Genomic DNA, 12,172 nt, shown 5'->3' with positions numbered 1-12,172 from the left:
GAACAAGAAAATAGCAGGAGTAGGCCACTTGAGCCTGCCCTGCCATTCAATATGATCATGGCGGATCTATGCTGCCTTCAACACTTCTTCTGTGCCAGCTCGCCACAATCTTTAATCTTTCAAATATTTATTTATCTATCTCCGCCTTAAACATGTCTAGTAACCTAGTCTCCACCATCCTCCAGGGCAGGAATTCCAGAGGTTCACTATCCTCCGAGAGAAGTTTCTACGCACCTCAGTTTTAACTGACCGACCACTTATTTTACTCTCCCACTGGTGAAAACATCTCAACATCTACCGTGTCAAGCCTCCTTACGATCTCATATGCTTGAATAAGGTTGCCCTCATTCTTCTAAACTCCAAGGAATACAATCGCAAACTGTCTAGCATCTCTTGACAAGACAACCCTCTCATCCCAGGATTGAGCCTGGTGAACCTCCTTCTCATTGCCTCCATTACTGCTATATCCCTCTTTAGGTAAGGGGCCCAAAACTATGCACAATATTCCAGGTGTGGCCTCACCAACACCCTGCACAACTGTAACAAAACCTCCCTATTTTTACATTCCAACCCCTTTTCATTAAAGGCCAACGTGTCATTTGCCTTCTTAACTATTTGTTGGACCTGCCTGCCAACTTTTTGTGATTCATGCACTACACCTAGATCCCTCTGAACTTCACTGATCTGCAGTCTCTCTCCACCTTTTGAATCCTCTTGCCGAAGTGCATGACCTCACCCTTCCCCGCATAAAAACTCCATGTGCCACATTTTCACCCAGTCAGTCATTGCAGAATCACAATGCCCTCATCAAAACATGCCCTTCCACCAATTTTCATATCATCTGCAGGAACCTTGGAAACCTTATATTTTGTTCCCTCTTGCAGGTCATTAAGGTAAATAGTAAGCAATCGAGTGTTAAGAACCGGTTCCTGGGGTACTCCACTAGTTACATCCCTCCAGCATGAAAAGGACCCATTTATTTCAACTCCACTTTCCAAGTGACAGCCGGTTTTTAATCCATGCTAACGCATTTCCTCCAATGCCTTGGGGTCTTAATTTACGCACTAATCTCTTACGTGGCACCTTATCAATTTTCTTTTGAAAATCTAAATAGACTACATCAACCAGTTCCCCTTCATATCACATCTTCAAAGAATTTGAGAAAATTTGTCAAACATGATTTACCTTTCATAAAACTGCGTTGACTAGATTTGATTATATTCAGCTTTCCCAAATGGTTAGTTATTTCCTTTAGATTATTGATAGTAGCATCTTGCCAACAACAGATGTTAAACTAACTGGCCTATAGTTCGTTCCCTTCTGTGTTCCTCTCTTTTTGAGCAAGGGAGTCACATTGGCTGTTCTCCAATCTTCTGGTACCCGTCCTGAACTTGGCAAGTTCTGAAATTTTTCAGCCAATGGGTCCACCATCTCTACAGCCACTTCCTTCAAAATCCTTGGTTGCAAGCCATTGGGTCCTGGCGATTTGTCAACCTTTAGCCCAGTGAGTTTCTCTTAGAACCATAGAACACTACAGCACAGGAAACAGGCCATTCTGCCCTTCTAGTCTGTGCCAAAACTTTATTCTGCTAGTCCCATTGACCTGCACCCAGTCCATAACCCTCCAGACCTCTCCCATCCATGTATCCATCCAATTTATTCTTAAAACTTAAGAGAGAGCCCACATTTACCACGTCAGATGGCAGCTCGTTCCACACTCTCACCACTCTCTGAGTGAAGAAGTTCCCCCTAATGTTCCCCCTAAACCTTTCCCCTTTCACCCTAAAGCCATGTCCTCTCGTACTTCTCTCTCTTAATCTAGGTGGAGAGAGCCTACTCGAATTTACTCTGTCTATACCCCTCATAATTTTGTAAACCTCTATCAAATCTCCCCTCATTCTTCTACACTCCAAGGAATAATGTCCTAACCTGTTCAATCTTTCTCTGTAACTCAACTCCTGAATACACAGCAACATTCTAGTAAATCTTCTCTGCACTCTTTCAATCTTACTTATATCCTTCCTATAGTTAGGTGACCAGAATGGCACACAATACTCTAAATTTGGCCTCACCAATGTCTTATACAACCTCACCATAACATCCCAACTCCTATACTCAATACTTTGATTTATGAATGCCAGGATGCCAAAAGCTTTCTTATACTTTATTCCTCATGATGAGAATTTTTTTTTTACAAGTTTCTCCTTGTTGTTTTTGTATCTTACAAAATACCCTCCAACCATAAAGTAGGTCAGTTCCATTGCATCAGGCATCACAAGTCAACCAAGTGCATGCCTCAGAATTCTTTACCATACTTCTCTAGTCTGACCGTTGCTTTAATTCTTTTAGCTCTACGATTCCTATCAGTGAATATAATAGGTGAGATGTCATTCCAACCACATGGAAACTTATATAACATACAACCCCTACTCTTACCAGCATCACCAAACCTTAGCAAACAGTCAGAGCTGATTTCATAAAAGCTCGACAATAAACTGAAGCCACAGTCCACAACAGCTTCTGAATACCAGGAGCCAAGATAGTGCTTGCTAATAATCACCCTTTGGTCTGGCACAGAGCTTAATAATAGGGGACACAGAAGACTGCTACAAGTCAAACAAGCCAGAACTGAATTCCCAATACAAGACATTGACAATTGTTTATCCTTAGAACAGAGAACAGTACAGCACAGGAACAGGCCCTTCGGCCCACAATGTCTGTGCCAACCAGGATGCTAAGTACACTGCATGAAGGGTCTACATCCCTCACGTGCCCATCTAGAGGTTTCTTAAATGGTGCTATCATATTTGCTTTCACCACCTCCTCTAGCAGCATATTCCAGGCACCTGCCACTCTCTGTGTAAAAAAAACTTGCCACGTAAATCTCCTTTGAACTTTCCCCCTCTCACCTTCAAACTATGCTCTCTAATATTTGACATTTCCACCCTAGAAAAAAAAGACTATCTACCTTGTCTATGTCTCACACAATTTCATATACTTTCATCAGGTTGCTCCTCAGCCTCTGAAAACAATCCAAGTTTGTCCAACCTCTCCTAATAACTAATACTCTCTCTCCAGGCAACCTCCTAGTGAACCTCTTCTGCACCCACTCCAAAGCCTCCACATCCTTCCTGTAACGCGATCACCAGAACTGCACACAATACTCCAAATGTGGCTGCAACATGTCTTCCTGACATTTATACTCAACACCCCGACTGATGAAGGCAAGTATGCCGTACACCTTCTTTACCACCCTATCCACTTGTATTACCACTTTCAGGGAACTATGGACTTACACTGCAAGATCCATCAGTGCTTCAACAGTCCTGCCATTAAACTCCTTAGTAAACAATTACAGACCACTGGACAGTTAGGGAGCAAAATCCCATGTGAATCTCTCTACACAAGCAATTCTTGGATGGTGACCTTAAGTTGATAGCTCCATGCTCTAATGGGAAGTCTTGAGAATAGATGTACTTGTGTTATCTGTTGCACTCTACCCAGGATGAAGTTAGCTTCGCTGGAGTATAAAGGTGCCATTCCCTCCTTAATACTACGGTGAGAAATGTTGCTGATGTCAGCACCAACAGAAGCAACTAGACAGATAGACAGTCACAGCAACTGTGACCTGTAGGATGGTCTGTGAATACAGCAGTGGCCACATCCCTACAAATACTCGCATCAAGCAGTGGACTGTCCTTAGTGAAGAACGAATGAGGTAGCTGGCTCACGTGAATGGTCAGCCAAAGTTGGAGTCACCCAGCTTGGGGGCAGGACGGGTAGAGTTGGGCTGGAGGCTGAGAAGAAAGAACCCAGCTGAGGAGAAGCTTGGGGAGGGGCGGAGGCAGAGGGCAATGAGGGTGGAGAAGTAAGATGGATCTGCCTGAGGAGGGGGCTGCGAGGATGAAAACAGCACAAGGAAAAGGAAAAGGAAGAGCTGTGGGGGGGGGGGGGGAGGGGGAGAGGATCTGGTTGGGGGAGGAGTGAGAAAGAGGGAAGAAGGGGGCAGGGAGGGGTCTGCCCCAGCTGAGTTTTGGGGAGGGGGGGTGCAAAGGAGTGAGGGGTCTGCCCTGTCTGGAGACGGGGGGGGAAGGGGGGGGAGGGGGGAGGAAGAGGGGGAGGGGGGAGGAAGAGGGGGGGAGGAAGAGGGGGGAGGGGGGGAGGGGGGGAGGGGGGAGGGGGGGAGGGGGGAGGAAGAGGGGGGAGGAAGAGGGGGGAGGAAGAGGGGGGAGGAAGAGGGGGGAGGAAGAGGGGGGAGGAAGAGGGGGGAGGAAGAGGGGGGAGGAAGAGGGGGGGAGGGGGGAGGAAGAGGGGGGGAGGGGGGAGGAAGAGGGGGGGAGGGGGGAGGAAGAGGGGGGGAGGGGGGAGGAAGAGGGGGGGAGGGGGGAGGAAGAGGGGGGGAGGGGGGAGGAAGAGGGGGGGAGGGGGAGGAAGAGGGGGGGAGGGGGAGGAAGAGGGGGGGAGGAAGAGGGGGGGAGGAAGAGGGGGGGAGGGGGAGGGGGAGGGGGGAGGAAGGGGGGGAGGGGGGAGGAAGGGGGGGAGGGGGGAGGAAGGGGGGAGGAGGGGGGAGGAAGGGGGAGGAGGGGGAAGAGGGGGGGAGGGGGGGAGGGGGAGGGAGGGGGGGGGAGGGGGAGGGAGGGAGGGGGAGGGGGAGGGAGGGGGAGGGGGAGGGGGAGGGAGGGGGAGGGAGGGAGGGGGAGGGGGAGGGGGGGAGGGGGAGGGGGGAGGGGGGGAGGGGGAGGGGGGAGGGAGGGGGAGGAGGGGGAGGGAGGGAGGGGGAGGAGGGGGAGGGAGGGAGGGAGGGGGAGGGAGGGAGGGGGAGGTGGGGAGGGAGGGAGGGGGAGGTGGGGAGGGGGGGAGGTGGGGAGGGAGGGAGTTGGGGAGGGGGGGAGGGAGGGAGGGAGGGGGGGAGGGAGGGAGGGAGGGAGGGGGGAGGGAGGGAGGGAGGGGGGAGGGAGGGAGGGAGGGGGGAGGGGAGGGAGGGAGGGGGGAGGGAGGGAGGGGGGAGGGGAGGGAGGGAGGGAGGGGGAGGGGGGAGGGGGGAGGGGGAGGGGAGGGAGAGGAGGGGGGGAGGGAGAGGAGGGGGGGAGGAAGAGGGGTGAGGAAAGGGGGAGGGGAGGGGGGGAGAGATTGGGGGGGGGCTGCCCCAGCCGATTGCGGGGGGAGTCGGGGGCCTTACCACAGTAGAGGAGGTGCGGAAAGGCAGCGGGAGACCGGTGAGTGATGGGCCGTGCGGGGTCAGGCCGGGCCAGGGGATGAGGTGTCAGCCGGTCAGTGTCCAGCCCGGCCGCTGACGGACAGTCGGACATTCCCCGCCCCTGCACGGGGGTCCCTCGCCGCCCGCACCCCGCCGTCCACAGCCCGTGCCGGGCGCCGATACTCACTGAGTGCCCGCCGACCGGCTCCTCACTCCGACCGACTCCGACCGCTCCGCCGCCTCCTTTCACAACAACAACAAGCAGCGTCTGCGCCGCGTGCGGCGCCAGCCGGCTCCGCCAATCGGCGCCCGCCTCTCATGACCCCGCGGCCGACTACCCAATCAGCGAGTAGACGTCTGGAGTTTTCCGCCAATTGCAGGGAGGCTACCAAGGAACGCATGAGTGGTTGGTGGTGTGGGGGGGGGGGGGAAGGTGGTGGTGGTGTGCGGTGAGGAGGGTGGCAACCGTTGCGTCACGAGCACGCCATCTGACTGACGGAGGGCGGCTGGATTCGGACCAATAAAGAAGGGGCGTGGGTCATCCGTCACCGGCAACATGGCCCAATTAGCTGCAAGCTTTCTGAAGGGCGTGCCCGCCCTCACGGAGGGCCGCTATCATTAGTCATGTGTCTTGGCTGTTCATTGACTGCAATGAATTGAATGACCAGACAACTTGGAGTCCCAGAGTTGTACAGCATAGTTATTTAACTGGAGGCTGATATTTTACATTCACATAAGTATCACCCCCAATAACTTTTTTTTAAATTCAGCAACATTAAGATAGTGAAATGTTGCAAAACATCATACAGGATCAGCATTGAACAAACTTTGATATCCACACATCGAGGCAATGCTGAGGCAGGTGATCGAGAGCTTGGTCCAGGAGACGGGAGAAACTGCAGATGCTGGAAACCTCGAGCAACATACATAGGAGCTGGAGAAGTTTTAAGGGCTTTTTTTTTTTAAATGTTGTGCAGAAATTTCGGAAGGAAATTTCATAATCTGGGTTCTGCACAGGTTCCAATGATTGAAATCAAAAATATTCTAGGTGCCAGAATTGGAAAGGTTAATATACACACTTGCCCACAGATGCAGGTCTCAGATCTATACAACACACCAAAAAAAAAGTTAATTTCAAGGTAAAACATCATTAGGTCATAGGATTACCATTAGTTACAAATGGGTTACCAGGGCATTACAGAAATTCTATAAGAAACTATCAATGGATTGTTAAAAGCTATCAGTGCAAATTCAGGAGACTCAAAGTTCTTTTCACCGTGACTTCCCATCTGTGAGTCACATGCAACAAACATCACTGTCTCTTTATGGTGGTGAGGATGTTGGGCTGGAAAGTAAACTCAGGATCAGTGTGCTTGAACTTTCAAGAAAGTGAAAAGGGTGCAATGATGATTGTAGTTGTGTAAATAACAGTTGTTTGGATAAGAATGTATCATGGAGAGTCAAGGTTATGCAAGATTAGAACACGATCTTAATCAACTGGGCCAGTGGGAAGGCCAGATGCAGTTAATTCAGATAAATGTGAGGTGTTCCATTTTGATAAGACCAACCTGGGCAAACAGTAGGGCCCTGGCCAGTGTTGTAGAACAGAGACCTAGGGGTTCAGGTACATAGTACATTAAACTGGAGAGGATGCAAAAAAGATTTATGGGACTGGGGGGCTTGGTTATAAGGCTGGATAGGCTAGGACATTTCCCCCCGCCCCCCCCCCCAAGAGCATAGGAGGCAGAGGTGGTCCTTACAGCAGTTTATAAAATCATGAGGGACATACATAAAGTGAATAACCAAAGTCTTTTCCCCAGGATCAGAGAGTCCAAAACTAGAGGTCACAGGTTTAAAGGCAGGGGAGAGAGATTTAAAAGGGACCAGAGGGGCAACTTTTTCCACAGAGGGTGATGAATATATGGAATGAGCTGCCAGAGGAAGTGGTAGAGGCAGGTACAATTATAATGTTTAAAAGACGTTTTATACAGGTACCTGGATAGGAACGGTTTAAGAGGGTTATGGGCCAAATGCAGGCAAATGGGACTAGCTCAGTTAGACAACTTGGTTAGCATGGATGAGTTGGGCCAAAGGGCCTTTTTCTATGCTGTATAACTCTGTGGTTAAGAATGAAACAAGAGGTAATAGTACCAAACAAAAATCACGAAAATACTGCAAGTATTTTGGAGGAATAAAAGGGGAGAAGAGATATGACAACGCCAATAATTTTAAATTAAAATTATATACAAGAAAGAAAGAAAGAAAGAAAAGGAAGAAAGAAAGAATACTCGGCAGGTCATGCATCTTCTTTGGAAAGAGATTAAAATATTTTTTATATTTGGGAATGAAGAAAATTGGAATCTAGTGCAGGAAAATTGTACAGAGGTAGAAAAAAAAGATAAACCATAATTGCATTAAATAGCGGATCAGGCACAAGCCAAGTGGTCTAATCCAGTTTCTATTTCATGTCCTTGTGAAAAAAGGAGTTAATAAAATGTGGTTTTATTTCCTCCCTGCCCACCATCCAGGACCCCAACTTGTTTCTCTTTCATGTGTAGCATTGGCCAGTCGTGGCAATGATTCCACTGTAAAAATCAAATATAGATTGAGCAATTCTATTTCGTTCACAAATATGACCCCAGACTTTCAGCAGCCTGCCTGTTTTATTCTCCATTCCACTCCCACTCTAACCTCGGCCTCCTGTACTGCTTCAAGAAAGTTCAGGAGCAGCACAACTTGAAGCCTTCCAGGCTCAACACAGCTTTCAAATTTTTCAGGTGTTAAGCATTTTCAGCATTGTGTTTTTAATTTCAGATTTCTATGATCCATAGTATTTTACTTTTATGCTTTCAGTTTATGGTCCTTCTTCTTCCATTTACGTTTCCTCTCAGCCAATCTTCAGCTTCACACCCAGCTGCCCACAATCTGCAGTTTCAGTCCAGCCTTTGGCACAGAGTAAACTTTTGCCCAATTACAACAAAAACAAGCTACAGTAAAACTCCAATAATCCACTGTCCAACTATTGAGAAATCCCGATCTGGCTCACCAGGTGCCAATTCCCAAGCTCCCTTTAACACACGGAGGCACTTGGTTCTCACATTCCCTTTAAAACACCAGTTCCACATAGATGCCACAGACAAGAAAGCTCACCAGCACCTCTACTTCCTCAGGAGGCTAAAGAAATTTGGTTTGTCCCCTTTGACTCTCACCAACTTTTACCGATGCACCACAGAAAGCATCCTATCTGGATGCATCACGGCTTGGTATGGCAACTGCTCTGCCCAGGACCGCAAGAAACTGCAGAGAGTTGTGGACACAGCCCAGTGCATCATGGAAACCTGCCTACCCTCCGTGGACTCTGTCTTTACCTCTTGCTGTCTTGGCAAAGCAGCCAGTATAATCAAAGACCCCACCCACCCGGGACATTCTCTCTTCTCTCCTCTTCCATCGGGTAGAAGATACAGGAGCCTGAAGGCATCTACCACCAGACTTAAGGACAGCTTTCTACCCCACTGTGATAAGACTATTGAACGGTTCCCTTATACAATGAGATGGACTCTGACCTCACGATCTACCCTGTTGTGACCTTGCACCTTATTGCACTGCACTTTCTCTGTAGCTGTGACACTTTACTCTGTACTGTTATTGTTTTTACCTGTACTACATCAATGCACTCTGTACTAACTCAATGTAACTGCACTGTGTAATGAATTGACCTGTATGATCGGTATGCAAGACTTGTAGCTCGGTACAAGTGACAATAATAAACCAATACCTGCACCCTTTCTCACACCAAGACCCCAGTGCCCTTGCTCTCTTGAAACTCACCTGGTTCTGTTTCCCACTCTCCCTTGAAACTCATCAGCCTGATTGTGCACAAGTGGCCTGGTTTCTCATTCTCGTTTTAAACCTATCAGACTGACTGTAAAGTTTATTATTTTACAACGTATCATCATAAAAAGGCGAATTAAAAGTGTTGAGGTATTAATAGGAATAATACTCCATACTGTATCCTGCATCTTCACATTTCTAGGAATGCCAGAGGTCAAAATGAATCTGTTCACAGCCACAGACCTCTCCAGTCTTCTGAACCTTGAACATTCTTGATTTTAATCACTCAACAGCCGTGGCTGTACCTGGGTTGCAGCTTCGAACTCCTCAACCCTCCCCATTTCACTTTCTCCATTCCTCAGACCCCACACCTTTGACCAAGCTTCTCGTCAGCTCTGCTAACACATGGCTGCTCTAGGGAAAGATCTTGTTCTAATCGGGCCACGTGAAGTTCTTGGGTTTCTCACCCCACCACACATTTTCCTCCAGATAGCCTGCCAAAGGTAACATCCCACCTCAAGAGTAAATGCTGATTAAATTGTGGTCATGAATCTTGTTCCTCCTGAACAGGTCTACAATTAATCAATTGTTCATTGTAATTGATATTTTTGGGCAACAGCAAATGTACCAGGTACAATGGGAGCTGATACGAATTTAACTTTGATGGCCTGGTGTATTAGCATTAACACATGGCAGACACAGACTCCCCTTTTCATTACACATCAAGAGGTTCAGATAAATACCCCAACCTCAAAAACAGCATGAAAAATATTCCACAGTTAACTGTTGATAAGGTTTCATCCAGAAGATTCCAATCTTAGCCAACTTGATTAGAAAGGCATCTTCAGGGAAATTTTTTTTTAATGCCGCTCACACTAGCAGCTACTTAGGACAGGACAGGGACCATAGGCTTGTGAAATTCCAGATCCACCAAGTCTCATAAGTATCATTATGGCAACCTAAAACTCTTAAGAATGGACCCACAAGGCAATGTCTTCCCATTATTTGCCCTGTTCAAAGTGTGCACCAGCTTTGATCTCATCAATTCCCTCCCCTCACCCCCAATCACAGGTTGTGGATCCATCCCCAATTCCCCTTGAACAGGGTGGTGTGCCAAACCATTTGAGGGAAGGCAGTTAAGTCAACCATTTTGCTGCGGAGCTGGGGGTCTTTCCATCCCTATAAGGACAGTGGTAAATCAGGTGGGTCTTTTTCTTAACCCCTGTTCTTTCAATAATAGGATTTTCCCAACAGTCATACAGCATAGAAACAAGCCCTTTGGCCCAAGTGGTCCATGCTGACCAAGATGCCCATCCAAGCTAGCCACATTTGCCAGCATTTGGCTCATAACCTTCTAAACTTTTCCTATTCTTGTACCTGTCCAACTATCTTTCAAAAAGTTGTTATTCTACCTGTCTCTAACCACTTCCTCTGGCAGTTCAATCCACATATATCACCCTCTGTGTAAAAAAAAGTTCCCCCTCAAGTTCATATTAAATCTTTCCCTTCTCAGTTATATCCTCTAGCTCGATTCCCGAACCCTGGGAAAGAGAGTGCATTCACCTTATGCCCCTCATGATTTTATACACTTCTACAAGATCACCCCTCAGTCTCCTACACTCCAAGGAAAAAAGGTCCTAGCCTGTCCAACCTCTCCCTATAACTCAGTCCCTGAGATCCTGGCAACATTTAAACCTTATAAATCTTTTCTGCACGCTTTCCAGTTCAATAACATCTTTCCCATGGCAGGGAAAACTGAACACAATACTCCAAGTGCAGCCTCACTAGCATCTTGTACTACTGCACCATGATCTCCCAACTTCTATACTCAAATGCCCTGACTGATGAAGGCCAGCAATGCAAAAGTCTTCTAGTTAATTAAATAATTCTGAAATCTCCAGCTATCAAAGCAGAACTGGAATTCATGTCTCTAGACCATAAGTACACACCTCTTCATTACTAATCCTGTAAAAATAAATTATGCCATATTATCATTATACACACAACAGTGAACATTTTATTTTATAACAAGAACCCTAAAGTTCCTGGTGCAGGTTCTAAATATACAATGGGAATTCTAGGTTCATGAGTAGGCAGTTATTAAGAGTTGGGCAGGCATGGTAGTGTAGCGGTTAGCTTAACGCTTTACAGCGCCAGCGACCAGGGTTCCAATCCGGCCGCTGTCTTTAAGGAGTTTGTACATTCTCCCTGTGCGTCTGCGTGGGTTTCCTCCACGTGCTCCGGTTTCCTCCCACATTCTGAAGACGTATGGGTTAGGAAGTTGTGGGCGTGCTGTGTTGGTGTCGGAAGCGTGGCAACACTTGTGGGCTGTCCCGCAGCACGCTACACAAAAAAAGATGTATTTCACTGTGTGTTTCAATGTACACGTGACTAATAAAGATATCTTAGAATGCAACTGAGCTAGGGAGGAAGACAAAAACGCAGGCAGACACATAGCTGAGGCTCCTGTTCGCCTCTCTACTAATGGATGCAGGTGTGGGGGTGGAATAGATTCAGGTACAAGCCACAGCTAGGGTGTCTATCCCAACTCACAATGAATGGCAGCCACATAGGTAAGGAAGCCAGAAATACAGGGAAATAGCAGTCGACAGCACCTCTATGGACTCTACCAACATGGACAATAACAGGACAGCAACAGCAAAGGGACACAACCACCTGCTGGTTCTTTCCTGCCTACAATGAAAAAGGAATATTGTGTACTACACTTATGAGACGACACCTGAAGTATTGTGTCAGCTTTGTTCTCCTTACCTGCCACAGAGGGAGTGCATCAAAAGTTCACCAGACTGATTCCTGAAATGGCAAGACTGTCACACAGAGAGTAGGTTGAACACGCCCGTTTTCACTAGTTCAGAAGTAGGTATTTCATTGAAACATACAAAATTCTGACAGGGCTCAACAAGTTGAATGTTTTGCCTAGCTAGGGTAGAAGTTTTGGTGGTGGGTCAAGAACCAGTGGGACTTTGGTGGGGCATTTCTTCACTCAGGTTTTGAACCTGCGGAATTCTCTACGATAGAAGTCTATGGAGGCCAAGGCGATGAATATAGTTGAGGAAAGAGACTTCTAGACTCAAAAGTCATCAAGGGCTATGGTGATAGAGTAGGAATTTGGTATTGAGTTAG

At 47.6% G+C, this 12,172-nt stretch overlaps 1 protein-coding gene across 4 annotated transcripts in view; it reads right to left on the bottom strand.

The window, feature by feature from the left end:
- The window catches only part of smad10a (SMAD family member 10a), a 78,683-nt gene extending 72,989 nt beyond the window's left edge, over nucleotides 1-5,694 (bottom strand). For 2 of the 4 annotated variants that reach the window (XM_052045619.1, XM_052045618.1), the window contains exon 1: nucleotides 5,385-5,505. The gene's annotated coding sequence lies outside the window, so the exon portion shown is untranslated. Of the gene's footprint in view, nucleotides 1-5,384 lie in introns of all 4 variants that reach the window. The other 2 variants (XM_052045617.1, XM_052045620.1) reach the window with 2 other exon arrangements.
- Nucleotides 5,695-12,172: the final 6,478 nt, after the last annotated feature.

This window comes from Pristis pectinata, chromosome 40 (assembly GCF_009764475.1).
Source record: "Pristis pectinata isolate sPriPec2 chromosome 40, sPriPec2.1.pri, whole genome shotgun sequence".
NCBI classification, from domain to species: domain Eukaryota; kingdom Metazoa; phylum Chordata; class Chondrichthyes; order Rhinopristiformes; family Pristidae; genus Pristis; species Pristis pectinata.
The sequence above is the reverse complement of the archived record's forward strand: the minus strand, read 5'-3'. Positions and strand labels throughout refer to the sequence as shown.